The 13,374-nt window shown below is 41.3% G+C and overlaps 1 protein-coding gene across 12 annotated transcripts in view; it reads left to right on the top strand.

Annotated features, from left to right (window-relative positions):
• Positions 1-13,374, top strand: part of PTPRK (protein tyrosine phosphatase receptor type K) — a 563,838-nt gene that overhangs the window by 387,268 nt on the left and 163,196 nt on the right. The gene's annotated exons all lie outside the window — the stretch shown is intronic.

Below are 13,374 nucleotides of genomic sequence, written 5' to 3' on the forward strand. Positions count from 1 at the left end.
ACAAGAGATGGGCTTTATGCCAATTAAATATATGGCAAATCTGCTTTTTTTAAAAAATTGGTAAATACTGTATTATAGCCACTTTTTCTTCCTACAAATCCCAGGAGGCAGGGAGGTCACAATAGAACATTAAATAATGTAGTATTTGATGTTTACATGAGGTCTGCTACCTGCTGTAATAATAAAAAGGTTAATTAATTATCCAAGATTCATTTCTGGGAAACTAAGGCAAGCAGGAATTGAGAAAGTCAAATACTTACAATTTGGTTGGATATGTGTACAAGCTGGGGATTTCCCACATCCCTAATACCAATTAAGTTGTCGGTCTTTAAAGAGGGACTTACATGATGAGACTGATTGGTGAAAACAAAAACCTGTATTAAAACAGATTACTCTGACTGGTCTTAATCTGCATTTCCTCTGCTCTTATTTCAAATTGTTGTGTGAATAAGAGTTTTCTCACATGTATCCTGGCCTCTCCTCATTTCTGAACCTAGCAATGGAGTAATAATCCTGTGGTTTGACTCCAGAGTCCATTGCCATGGAGATGATTGATACACCTCAGATTTCCTATTATGACTTTGCTGCAGGTTCAAGAAGGAGACTTAAATGGAACAGGAAACCTTGAGTCAGTAGTGATAAGATATTTACTATTAAACAAGACATTTGGATAAGTTATACAAAGGTGAATGTTTTACAGTTTTAAGTTTAAAATACAATATTATGTACACATTTCCTCGGTGTGATAGGCAGCCATTAAAATATATACAGTCTATTCCAAATTATACTTATCTTGTACTTTTCATACAAACTATTAACAAATCTTGAAGGATAACTGAATTCACAGCCCTGTTTCCATGTCACCAGGATCCAAAGAGAGGGATTTCAACATTAACCTGCCTTTGTAAATTAATTTTTAAATAACTGCTTTGCTGAAGCTTAATATACTTGTTATACCAAGCAACCTGAGAGGTCTGCAAGTCAGCAAAGATATTAACCATTTAAGATATTAATAAACCTTTAAGGGTCCCATTAACACTGGACTTTTGACTGTTTGAAATCCTATTTAAATACAGTTCTATCTAACCTACTATCAGACATTTTTGGCTGGTCATTGTAGATAGCTGAACTTGGCTTATAATGTGGCTTTCAGAAATAGTTTTAGAGCAGCTTGGCTCAGATTGCAATGACCAACAAATGCACTGTCAGATTTTTGTTTGAAGTGTGCTCAGAAGACAAAACTCCAGCTGAATTGGGGAACAGAATTTCCAGTTACTTTGAAAAGGTGCTATTTTCACAAATGTTATAACAGTTGTTGTATTTCTTTAAATATAATTAGCCTATTAGAAAGATAAATGAAATAGGTTTTGCAGGTTGTAGTGAAATAAAACATTTTGCATAGAAACCATGTAAAAGGAGTGAGAGTGATTTACACACACACATCTCTAAAGATCTTGCATTCGGCTGAAAAATGGAATTTTCCCATAGATAGGGCAAGAATGTTTTTCCTCTTGCAAAGCTAAGTAGAACATGACCGGATTGGTGTGCTATATCGTTCAATGTCACTGTTCTGAGTTTGTTCATTTAATAAATGTTAAAACAGATAACTTGTAATAAAGAGAGTTTTCACAGTCTTAACATGTAGTATTGAAACCAAGATTTGCTGTAATGCCTTACAATGCCTCTCTCTAGTTTTGGATGTGGAAGCAAACCAGTAAGAGACATATGTACTTACAGTTCAGTTGAAGGTTGGTGATATCTGAATTGGGTTGGGTTTTATCTTCAGCTAGAAAATAAGCCCTAAAAAAGAGAATTATTGATGTGTGTATCTTATAGGATCTCTAGTAGTGAGAGTTTTGGTAAAGACCTAGTTTAAAGGCCTGATTACGTGATAGAAGGTTTAAGTTATCAAAAGTGCAAGCACCTACATATAAATGTTGGGAGTCTTGAAAACTGTTTCCCTTGTGTAATTAGTATTAAAAGTTTGCTCAATATTAGTCAATAAATATGTTGGTCATAATATGTACCACATTAAAGAGATATTATGCGCACAGTATTAAAACAGTAAAACAAAATAAAATATTTTAGTATAAAAGTGTTGGGAAGTTGTTACCTGAATGTATTATGCACTCCCCACAATTCTCTTCACCCATGCCAAGTATCCCACAATGCTTTGCAAAGCTGAAATCATCTTTGGCATTAGAAAATAGGAAGCTTGTCAAAGCCAAGATACATGAATGGTGTGTCCTAGCACAAGTTGTGATGTACCTCTATGCCCAGGTGGTTTGGAATTAAGTATCTAATACAGAGCTAAGAGAAGTACAGAACAGCAAGTTAAGGAACTGCTATGAAGTGGTGGGTTACAGTTTAATGACATGTAAGGAGTTTTTTGTAACTTGTAAAATAGTACTAAAAATACTACTAGCTGAAATGTGTATCTTTGAAGCACACCTTCTGTAGAAAGGGAACAAGCTGTGAGGTAAGAATTGTTTCCTGAAGGATGGGGGTGTATGCATGTCTCCTTTTCTTATTATGCTGCTTTGTCTTTAACAGTAAAATTGGCTAAGTATGGATATTTGGTCTCTTGAACATTTTTAAGTGCAAACCACGAGCATAGTCAAACAAATCTACACTTTTCAGTCACTAGATTGAATCTTTAAATTTTAATAACCTGTTAAGGTGAATTCTAGTCATAGATCAACTGTCTAGGGAACTGTCATCTGTGTTCAGAAGTCTCTGCCTTTGAGCTCAACAGTTCCATATTTCTAAAGGAACATATCAGCTATAGGAGGTTTTTGCTGATAAAGTGGTCTCTCAAATACCCTGTGCTGTCCCCATGCAAGTTTTTGAATATCAGAACTGAAATGTTGAACTTGACTTTTTATTCAGTGAGAGAAATATCTGAGTAATAAGTTCATGGCAGCCTCTGTTACTGAGCCGCAGGCTGCTGAATTCTGAAATGACTGATGCTTTTTTAGGGTTGCCAGCTTCATTCCTAACAAATCCTATCCCGTGTTGTTTTCAAGATTTTTGTTCTCCTCCATATCCTTTTTGTTGGTGTATACACACATATCTTTTGCTACCCAGCAGAAATATTGCTTGTAAATAAAGGGTATAAAAAGAGAGAACCTAGTTTGATGTGCTCTGAAGACATGCTATCCTATGTGAAAAAAGAGGGATATTGGAGAACTAGATTCTGTTCTGAAAAGTTAATACAAAAAAACTGGTGAAGGCATACCCAGCACTTTCAGGAGAGCTCTGTGACAGTGACTAATTTTCTCTTCTTCCAAGAAAGGGAGGATTGCCATGTGGAGTATTTGAGGCTCCTTCAGATTTTTCCTTGTTAATCACATTATCATTCTGCCAGTGAGGAAGACTGGAATAAACTCCTTTCAGAGCCAGTCTTTAATGCTCTTTAATGTCCTGGTGAAAAGTGCTGTTCAGCTAAGTGAGATGATTCTTCCTTCTCCCAAAGCTCAGCATGTTATGTCTCAAGCACTCGCCTCATTTGCCTACACTGAGGAATAAGAGCCTTTGTTCTGAGTAACCAACCCAAAGTTTCTGCATAGAAAAACACAGCACTGCTGCTGGTTAGGTCAGAAGGCTAGAATGTGATATTGCCTACACTGTAGAAATATATTTATTTTATTTATAATCCAACTGTAATCAGCCTACATCTTCTCATATTTGATGAAGATGCCTAAAAAGTAAATGCACTGGAAACCAAATTTATGGCAGATTTCTAATAACATGAAAGTATACTATGTATTTAATAATACTTGGCATTCCTATTGTACCTTTCATCCAGAGATGACAAGCTAGTTCGTAAATATTTGTGAGTTAAACCCAAAACTAGAACTGGTAGGAAAATGTAATTAAATTTTACTAAAACTTTGGATTTTTTAAATTGTTATAAAGAATCTATAACAATTGTTCGTAGTGTAACAAATGAATGAAACTGAGCATAATTTTGCTTGTCAAGCCCTACATTTGTGGTTCTGTTTTTGTCTGTACCAGTTGATGAGATCATTAGCACCTAAAGCAGCACTGTGAATACAGCTACTTCTGAGGCTTCAGTTAGTGAGCTCCTCAAATAGGGCCAGAGAAATGTGGCACCTCACAGGTAATGAAATGAGAATTGATTTTCAGATATTATGTGTTTCTAATTTTGAAATTTTCATAGACATTCCATTATCAAATTGAGTGTTTTTTCTAGTTATTTTTTAGTTGACCTTTAAAAGTGCCCTATTTTGGGGTTTGTCTGGCTTTCCAAGTTACTTGAATGTAATTTTATTCATACTTAATATTCAAATCGTTATTTAAATGTTCTTTGGGGATTTTTAAGCTTGTAATGGTTGATCCAGTATTCTTTGACTTTCAGCAGGAACGCGGAAAAAAAAAAACCAACTTGACCCATACATGAGCTTTGATCAAAGGCAGGTCAGTTAAACAGACATGCACACTCTTCCAAGTAGAACATATTAGTTTTTGAGTTCTGCCAGAGGTCGTTCTTTTGGAGAGAGGGAAAGGACTGTGGGCTCTTTGTTTTTGTTGGCATTTAGACTGTGTTTTGTGAAACTCCATTGTGCTTGTTAGCATTTGTCAAAACTAGCTTTAGCAACAATAAGAATTAACGTATTTTAGGATTGTAGATTTCTCTGCATTCATCAGTGTATTGTATTGGAATGCTGTTCCTGCCAATGGAAATCAAACATCAAAACAATCAATATACACTGTATTGTGGTACAAATTGCTGAAGAAATTATCAAAAGAAAATTACTTCCCTTATCAGATATTAAGGGTGCATTTTAAATGATTGTTTACCACAGGTATTCAAACAGGAACTTTAATGACAAATCTGGAATATTTTGGTTTAACTGCATTATGTTCATGCAGGGAGAAAAATCTGTGACTCCAACACCACCTGTAGTTTGCAATACTGTAAGTACAGTAACTCCTCACTTAAAGTCGTCCCGGTTAAAGTTGTTTCGTTGTTACGTTGCTGATGAATTAGGGAACATGCTCGTTTAAAGTTGTGTAATGCTCCCTCCTAACGTCCTTTGTCCACTGCTTGCAGGAAGAGCAGCCTGTTGCAGCTAGCTGGTGGGGGCTTGGAACTGGGGTGGGCCGGCAACTCCCCGCTCCCTAAAGTCCCCTGTGCGGCAGCTGCCCAGCAGGCTAGCAATTGCAGCTGTCCCTCCCCCCACTGCCATGTGCTGTTCCTGCCCTCTGCCTTGGAGCTGCTCCCCGAGCCTCCTGCTCCCAGCTTGTCGGCTCCAGCAGCTGCCATGCAGGGAGGGGGCCTGAGACACCATGTAACCGAGTGGGGCCAGCACAAGAACACCCATACTGGGTCAGACCAATGGTCCATCTACCCAGTATTTTCTCTTCTGACAGTGGCCAATGCAAGATGCCCCAGAGGGAATGAACAGAACAGGTAATCTAGTGATCCATCCCCTCTCATCCACTCCTAGCTTCTGGCAAATGGGCTAGGGACACCATCCCTACCCATCCTGGCTCATAGCCACTGATGGACCTCTCCTCCATGAATTTATCTAGTTCTTCTTTGAACCCTTGCAGAGGAGCAGACTCACCCCTGCGGCGCCTCCTGCTGGTCGTCCAGGGAATTAGCTCACCAGCCTCTGGAGTGCCCTCTGCAGGCCGGTGATCCACCTTGTCCTCTGCACTGGCCCCCGGGTCCCTCCCAGGACCCCGGTGCTTCTTGCTCTGGGTGCTGCCCCCAGCAATACCCACACACGCTAGTCTCCCCTCCCTGGAAAACCCCCACCCACTATCCCCACCTTGCCTCAGCACTAGGCCACTGCCAGTCACCAACTAGCCCCTGCTCCCTGGGGCAGACTGCAGTATAGGCCACTCATCACTGGCAAGGAGGGTTTGGACCTGCTGCCTTTTGCCTAGCCCTGTGCTGCCCTCTGCAACCCCCAGTACCCTTTGGCCTATTACCAGGCCGCAGCCTGGGGCTATCCAGGCTGGAGCTCCCCAGCTCCTCAGCCTTTCCCCAGCCCTGCTCCACTACAGGTACTCTGCATCTAGCTCCCTGCAGCCAGGCCCTTCTCTCTCTGAACGCAGAGAGACACTCTGAGCTCTTGGCTCCCAGCCTTCTTATACAGGCCAGCTGGGGCCTGATTGGGGCGTCCCAGCTGTGGCTACTTCTCCAATCAGCCCAGTAGCTTTTCCCTTTGCCCCAGCCCTCTGCCAGGGCTGTTTTAAACCCCTCAGGCAGGAGCAGGGTAACCACCCCGCTACAACCCTGTTATAGTCTTGGCCTTCACAACATCCTCTGGTGGAGAGAGTTCCACAGGTTGACTGTATGTTATATGAAGAAATAAAACCTTTTACTTGTATTAAACCTGCTGTCTATTAATTTAATTTGGTGCCTCCTAGTTCTTGTGTTATGAGAAGTAGTATATAACACTTCCTTATTTACTTTCTCCACACCAGTCATGACTTTATAGACCCCTATCATAGCCCCGCTTACTTGTCTCTTTTCCAAGTTGAAAAATCCCAGTCTTATTAATCTGTCCTCATATGGAAGCCGTTCCATCCCCTTAATCATTTTTGTTGTCCTTTTCTGAACTTTTTCCAATTCCAATATTTATTTATTTTTTGAGATGGTGTGACCAGAACTGCAGGCAGTATTTAAGATGTTGGCGTACCATGGATTTATATAGAGGCAATATATTTTCTGTCTTATTAGCTATCCCTTTCCTAATGATCCCCAACATTCCGGTAGCTTTTTTGACCGCTGCACATTGAGTGGATGTTTTCAGAGAACTATCCACAATGTATCCAAGATCTTTCTTGAGTGGTAACAGCTAATTTAGTCCCCAACATTTTATATGTATAGTTAGGATTACATTTTCCAATGTGCATTACTTTGCATTTATCAACAATGATTTTCATCTGTCATTTTGTTGCCCAGTCACCCAGTTTTGTGAGATCCCTTTGCAACTCTTCACAGTCTGCTTTGGACTTAACTATCTTGAGTAGCTTTGTATCCTCTGCAAATTCTGCCACCTTACTATTTACCCCTTTTTGCAGATGATTTATGAATATGTTAAACAGTACTGGTCCCAATACACACCCCTGGAGGACTCCACTATGTATCTCTCTCCATTCTGAAAACTGACCATTTATTTCTACCCTTTGTTGCCTATTTTTTAACCAATTAATAATCCATGAGAGGACTTTCCCTCTTATCCCGTTATCCCATGATCGCTTACTTTAAGAGTTTTTGGTGAGGGACCTTGTCAAAGGCTTTCTGAAAATCTAAATAGACTATATCCACTGGATCACCCTGCTCCACATGCTTCTTTACTCATTGACTGCTGAGGAAAACTATGCAACTATGGATATTTGATATTATCAGTTATATCTTTTTAAGTAATAAGATTGCAGCTCAATTGTATTCTGAACAGGTTAGTCATCACTACTACCACATTCCCACCTGCAGCAATTTTTTTAAAGTAAATTTCTAACCATTGCTTGCATTGATTCAGCTCCATCTTTGGAGGGAAGGAACATTGTGTTCTCTTCCTGTTCAGATCGTGGTAGATCCTCCATCTGCTGTTAGGTGGACAACAAGAGGGACCAGATGAGTTCCCAATCACAGAAATATTTCAAATACAAGTGAACTTGGAGGTTTACTTTCATTGCCAGTAACGCTTAATCTAATACCAGGCTACAGAGATCTCTACAGGAATCCTGTTTTTTCAATAGTCTTCAGAACTGGTCTTGATTTGGTCAAAGGAAGTAGTGAAGCTTGAATAGGATTTCTTGAATATGATTGGACACAGTTTTGTATAAACAACAGTGAGAATAGATACTGTGTACGCCGAGGGGGCGAGGGGCAGGGGAAACCTGTAGAAACTACAAATTTTGCATTCAGTAACAAATAATCATGTTTTTCTTATTAAAATCCACAGTATTTTTAATGCTTAAAAAATAATGCTTGCCATGTCTTACTGCTTAATTATAGCCTGTTGAGTGATTTACAGTGCACACAACTAATTCTAGAAGACCATGAATTTTCAAAATATAATGGGGTCTCTATGGTGGTTTGATCCCTGAATTTTGTCAGAATGGTAGTGTTGTCTGTTTTCACTCCCTTTAATTTAACTTTGTACCATTATAAAAGAGGTTTGTTTTTTTTTGTTTTTTTGCAGCTTGGCTTATGTGGAAGATCTTCTTTTCATGTTAGGTCGTCATCTTGTCTGAAACGTCTTAAAATAACAATTCCCCTTTCAACCAGCAGAGCACCTTTTTAAATACCAGTATAACTGTAAATCTGCCTGTGACTCAACTAGTTTTCAAGATGTATTGATTATCTTCCTTTCTTTAACTTTATGGGGTAATTCCTCTCCCTCCCCCAAGTTTGTTGAAATTTTGGCGGTATCGAAACTTCTTAATCCCTTCACTGTTGGATCTTTTTGAAACTTTCATTGTGACATTTGAAGAGAATGCCCAGTTGTATTCAGTGGAGTATCTGGATGGTCCCAGGTATGATTGATAGCACCAGGGTGCATGTGCATCAAGTGTATATTTAGTAACAATGAAGGCATCTTAGTCACATTTTTAAATGTTGAAGGGTGCTGCCCAGGGTTATGGCAGAGTGGAAAAAATGTCCATCATCATTTGTAGAAAGGCCTGTGACATTTTCAATATTAACATATTGAATTGTTCTCCAACTAGACAAGAAGGCATATCAGACAGGCTGTTTTCACTGATGCTTCTTAGTTATGAAAGACTTGCATGATCTTCACTTTTAAACAAAAATTAGTCATTCTAAAAAATCCCATTTTAAAGTGGTACATATCAAAGAGATGTGGTATCTCTTTTGTACTGTTGATTTTTAAACATCTTTCTCTTCCCTAACTGATCTTTTTTACTTAACACTGAGCACTTTGATGTGACCTTGGTATTAAACTCCATGCTTTTGTTTTATGTGACAAAAGTCATGGGGTTAGGGTTGCCAGCCCTGCAGGATTGTCCTGGAGTCTCCAGGAATTAAAGATTAATATTTAATTAAAGATTATGTTGTGTGATGAAACCTCCAGGAATACGTCCATCCAAAATTGGCAACCCTACATGGGGTAAGATTTTTCAAAAGCACTATAAGCACATTACACCCCTCCACAGGTGATTGATTATTCTAGGAAAATAAATGGTGTTATCATTAAAGACTCAGTCTTGCAAACATGCATGTGCACAACTTGACTCATTTCAATAGTCTCATTGTAGTCACTTCTATACAAACAAGTAAAGTTAAGCACATGTAAGTGTTTACAGGATTGAGGCCTGAAGATGCCATAATCCATTTTGAGGATAATATAATAGGGACCAACAAATCGCTTATTTAAAAGGATAAAATTACATCTTTTTTACCCTCTCAGAATTGTTTGGGTTAAGAAAAATTGGGTAAAGAAGAAAAAAGTAGATATAATGTATTTATATTTTCAAAAGATTTTTGATAAAGTCCCTGGCAAGATGGCTTTTAAGGGAAACTGGTACCCAAGGGTGAAAGGAAGCAAAGAGTAGAAATAAATGGCCAATTTTTAGCATGGCAAGAGGTTAATAGTGGGATGCCCCAGGGATCAGAACTAGAATTGGAATTGTTCAATATTGAATAACCTGGAAAAATGGATAAATGGTGATGTGGATAATTTTGTGTCCTATTTCTTTTTCAAATTAGAAAAAATAAAATTAACTATTTCAACTAAAGTCTTAATAATTTAGGCTATTTTTAACAAAACCATTAAAAGTTTAAAGTGAAGCATTTTACACTGGAGACAGTTTCTTTAGCTCTGATCTGCCATCCTGCAGAAGAGAAAAACCTTTAAAAAGAGCACTAAATGTAGTACTAAAGAGGAAGGAAAAAAAGTTAATAAGCAAGGTTATTAATGACTATAATGTGGTTGTTTTTTAGACTGAAAAGCAACACTGACTTTTGTTACTCTCCTTGGCAATCCTGACATTCCTGTCCAATCATGAGTGATAAATGATCTCATGGTAGTTAGTCCAGCAACAGTCTCACACAGAAAGCAAAAAATTATCTAAAGTGATGAGTAATCAGTAACTTCTTCCATGTGGGAAGTGATCAGGACTTTGGAAAAAGTTCCTTTCTTTTCAGAATATTCTAACAGCTGAAACATTTGACTATGGGACCTGACCCCTATGGGAGAAACAGTGATAATGTACCATTTATACTTGATCATAAGCCGGTTCGTTTATAAGCCGACCCCTCCCCAAGATGGATAAGTAAAAATGGAAAATTTTTATAACCTATTCATAAGCCGACCCTATAATTCAGGGGTCGGCAAACTTTGCCTCACAGGCCATCCGGATAAGCCGCTGGCGGGCTGAGATGGTTTGTTTACCTCTAGCGTCCACAGGCACAGAGGTAAACCTAAGTAAACAAAGTGTCCCGGCGTGCCAGATGCTTACCCTGACAGGCCGGGACAGCAACTGGTGGGGAAATTTTTTTTTGGGGGGGGGAGAAGCTGGGAGTCGGGAGTAACCCCTGTGACCACCCCTAGCCCGGGACCCCCACACTCTCCCCATCCCATCCCCTCCCACTTTATCTGGGGAGGGCCAGGGGAGGATGTCTCTGGCCTGGCTGGAGCTGCTCTGGCAGGCTGAGCAGCACGGCTGCAGCCTGCTCTGGTGGACTAGACCGGGTGGCACGGCTGCAGCGTGTTCCAGCAGGCTGGGCCGGGCGGTACAGCCACAGCCTGCTCTGGGGGGCGGGGCCGAGTGGCACACCTGCAGCCTGCCAGCCCCGGAGCTGCAGCTGCTTCGGAGGCTGGCGGGAGAGCAGCATGGCCAGAAGCAGAGACACTCTGGCCCCGCCTCTTCCCTTCTGTCTCTGCTGGCTGTGCTGCCTCTCCTTGCTCCCTCTGCTGGGGGGAGGGGCTGTGTCCCACCTCTCCTTTTCTATACCCGTTCATAAGCTGACCCCCTTCTCTGGTGCTTCCCTTTTTTACTAAGAAAAATTCGGCTTATGAGTTACTGTTCAGGCCTCCGTTGAGGTTTCCTCAAAGGCTAGGTCTACACTACCCGCCTGAATCGGCAGGTAGAAATCGACCTCTCGGGGATTGATTTATCGCGTCCCTTTGGGACGCGACAATCGATCCCCTAATCGACGCTCTTACTCCACCAGCGGAGGTGGGAGTAAGCGCCATCGACAGGAAGCCGTGGAGGTCGATTTTGCCGCGGTCCTCACAGCGGGGTAAGTCGGCTGCGATACGTCAAATTCAGCTACGCTATTCACGTAGCTGAATTTGCGTATCTTAAATCGACTCCCCCCTGTAGTGTAGATGTAGTCTTAGTCTCTCCAGTATCTGCTATGGAATGGGAACTCAGTACAAAGATTTAGTGGCTGGAGGTAAGGGACTGGAACGCCATGTTTCCATTATCAATATTCATACAGTGTACTTGTCTGCAAGCCCTAAAAAGAGTGAAAAGTGGTTACCTATGAAAATATGACAATGAAACTAAAAATAAGAGAGAAATTACTTCATGTGTCTAACTTTGCATAATTGTACATTCACCTGTAGCTTCTTTTCTTCTGAAAACCAGTTGGTCAGTAACCAAAAGAGATTGTGTAGCTCACTGGTGGCTTTAAGATACCTCTTGAGTTTTGAGAGGCACCATGTCTAGGGGATAGAATACTAGCTAGCAGATGGAAACTCCTAGGTGCCTATGGGCATTAAACTTTTTTCTACCTCCCTATCCATGAAATGGACAGAACATAAACTAATTAGTTAATGTTTGTATTATACTTAAGTTGGTTGTAACAACATAGTTAAAGTTGGATTAAAATTTTCCATTTAACAGAAGTTGCAAACCTTTATTTTGTAAAAATCTGATAAGGGAGAAAAACAAAACACGTAGAGAATGTAAAATGTGAGTACAATTAGAATTTTTGATTAAAAGTGGGTTGATATAGATACTCCTGAGGCCATTCTGCACCAAAAAATAAAAATTCTACGTACAATATTTTAAAATTCTGCAAATTTTATTTGTCAAATAAATGTGGAGGCTCCAGCATGGCACTGGGGAGCACAGACCACTGGCTGCACAGAAGTGGGAGATAACTGTGCAGCTTTTCTCTGGGACACTGACTCAGCGGTGAGTCTGAACCCAACTCTGACACAGCTCAAGGATTGGCCCTTCCCCAGAAACACTCCAGGGCTTTGCCCCTCCGTGCCAGGTACACCAGGTATGGGAAGGCAGGATCCCAGTGTGGAGGGGCTTAGTGTGGGGACATCCAGGTGTGGGTCGAGAGGGTTCAGTATGGGACAATCTGGGTGCGGCCTACTCAGTGGGGGATCCGGGTGCAAAGAGATCTTAATGCACGGGGGCTTGTTGGGGGGTTCTGGGTGCAACGGTAATGGAACTCTCTAGGGGGGAACAGATAAAAGTGGTTAGTGCTTTGTGGGAGGACAATAGAGTTTGGCAGGAGGTCTGGGTGGGAGCTCAGTGGGGGCGTCCAGATGCTGGGGAGCGGGGCTCGGTAGGGTGGGGTCCAGGTGCAGGTGGCTTGTCAGGGTGATCCAGGTGCAGAGGGAGTGGGGCTCATTGGGGGATTCTGAGTACAGCAGGGGCGAGGCTCGGCGGGAGGGTCTGTGTATGAGAGGGTCTGGGCGCACAGGGGTTGGGTAGATGGGGGAGCAGCTCCTCCTACAGGGATTCCTCCCCCTGCAGCTGAGGAGCGATGGACACTGGAACCAGGGGAGGGAAGAGTTTGCAGAGCTTCCTGCAGATGGAGGAGAAATTTGGGGGTGGATCTGATCCAACCCCGGATGCTGTGCAGGGGAAGAGGAAGTACCGTCCTCCCCAGCCCAGCCGGGACTAGCAGCTGAGCCAAGCACAGAATAGGAGCCACCACCCCAGTCCCACCCCCCGCCCTACAGTGATTTGCCTCTCTGCCAGCTGCCCTGGGCACCCAAAACATACTGCTGGCAAGGGTCATATGACTGCTCTTGTGGTTTCCCTTTGCTTCCCTGTCAGAAAGTCATTTTTCTGCGGGGAAACAAAGAAATCTGCAGGGGACATAAATTCTGCACATGGGGACAGAAAAACTCCCAACGTGGGTGATTTTTAAACACATTTTCTGTTTTTGAAGGTGTTTTTTTTTTAAGAATTTCGACTTCTAGGTCTGTAATTGAGTGTCCAGGAAGGTTGAAGTGTTCTCTGACTGGTTTTTGAATGTTATAATTCTTGACGTCTGATTTGTGTCCATTTTGTGCCCCTCTGCCATGTACATTGGCCAAACTGGACAGTCTCTACGCAGAAGAATAAATGATTAAAAAGTCACAATTCTTCAAAAAAAACAAAACAAAACAAAAAAAA

Source organism: Trachemys scripta, chromosome 3, assembly GCF_013100865.1.
Source record: "Trachemys scripta elegans isolate TJP31775 chromosome 3, CAS_Tse_1.0, whole genome shotgun sequence".
Lineage (NCBI taxonomy): Eukaryota > Metazoa > Chordata > Testudines > Emydidae > Trachemys > Trachemys scripta.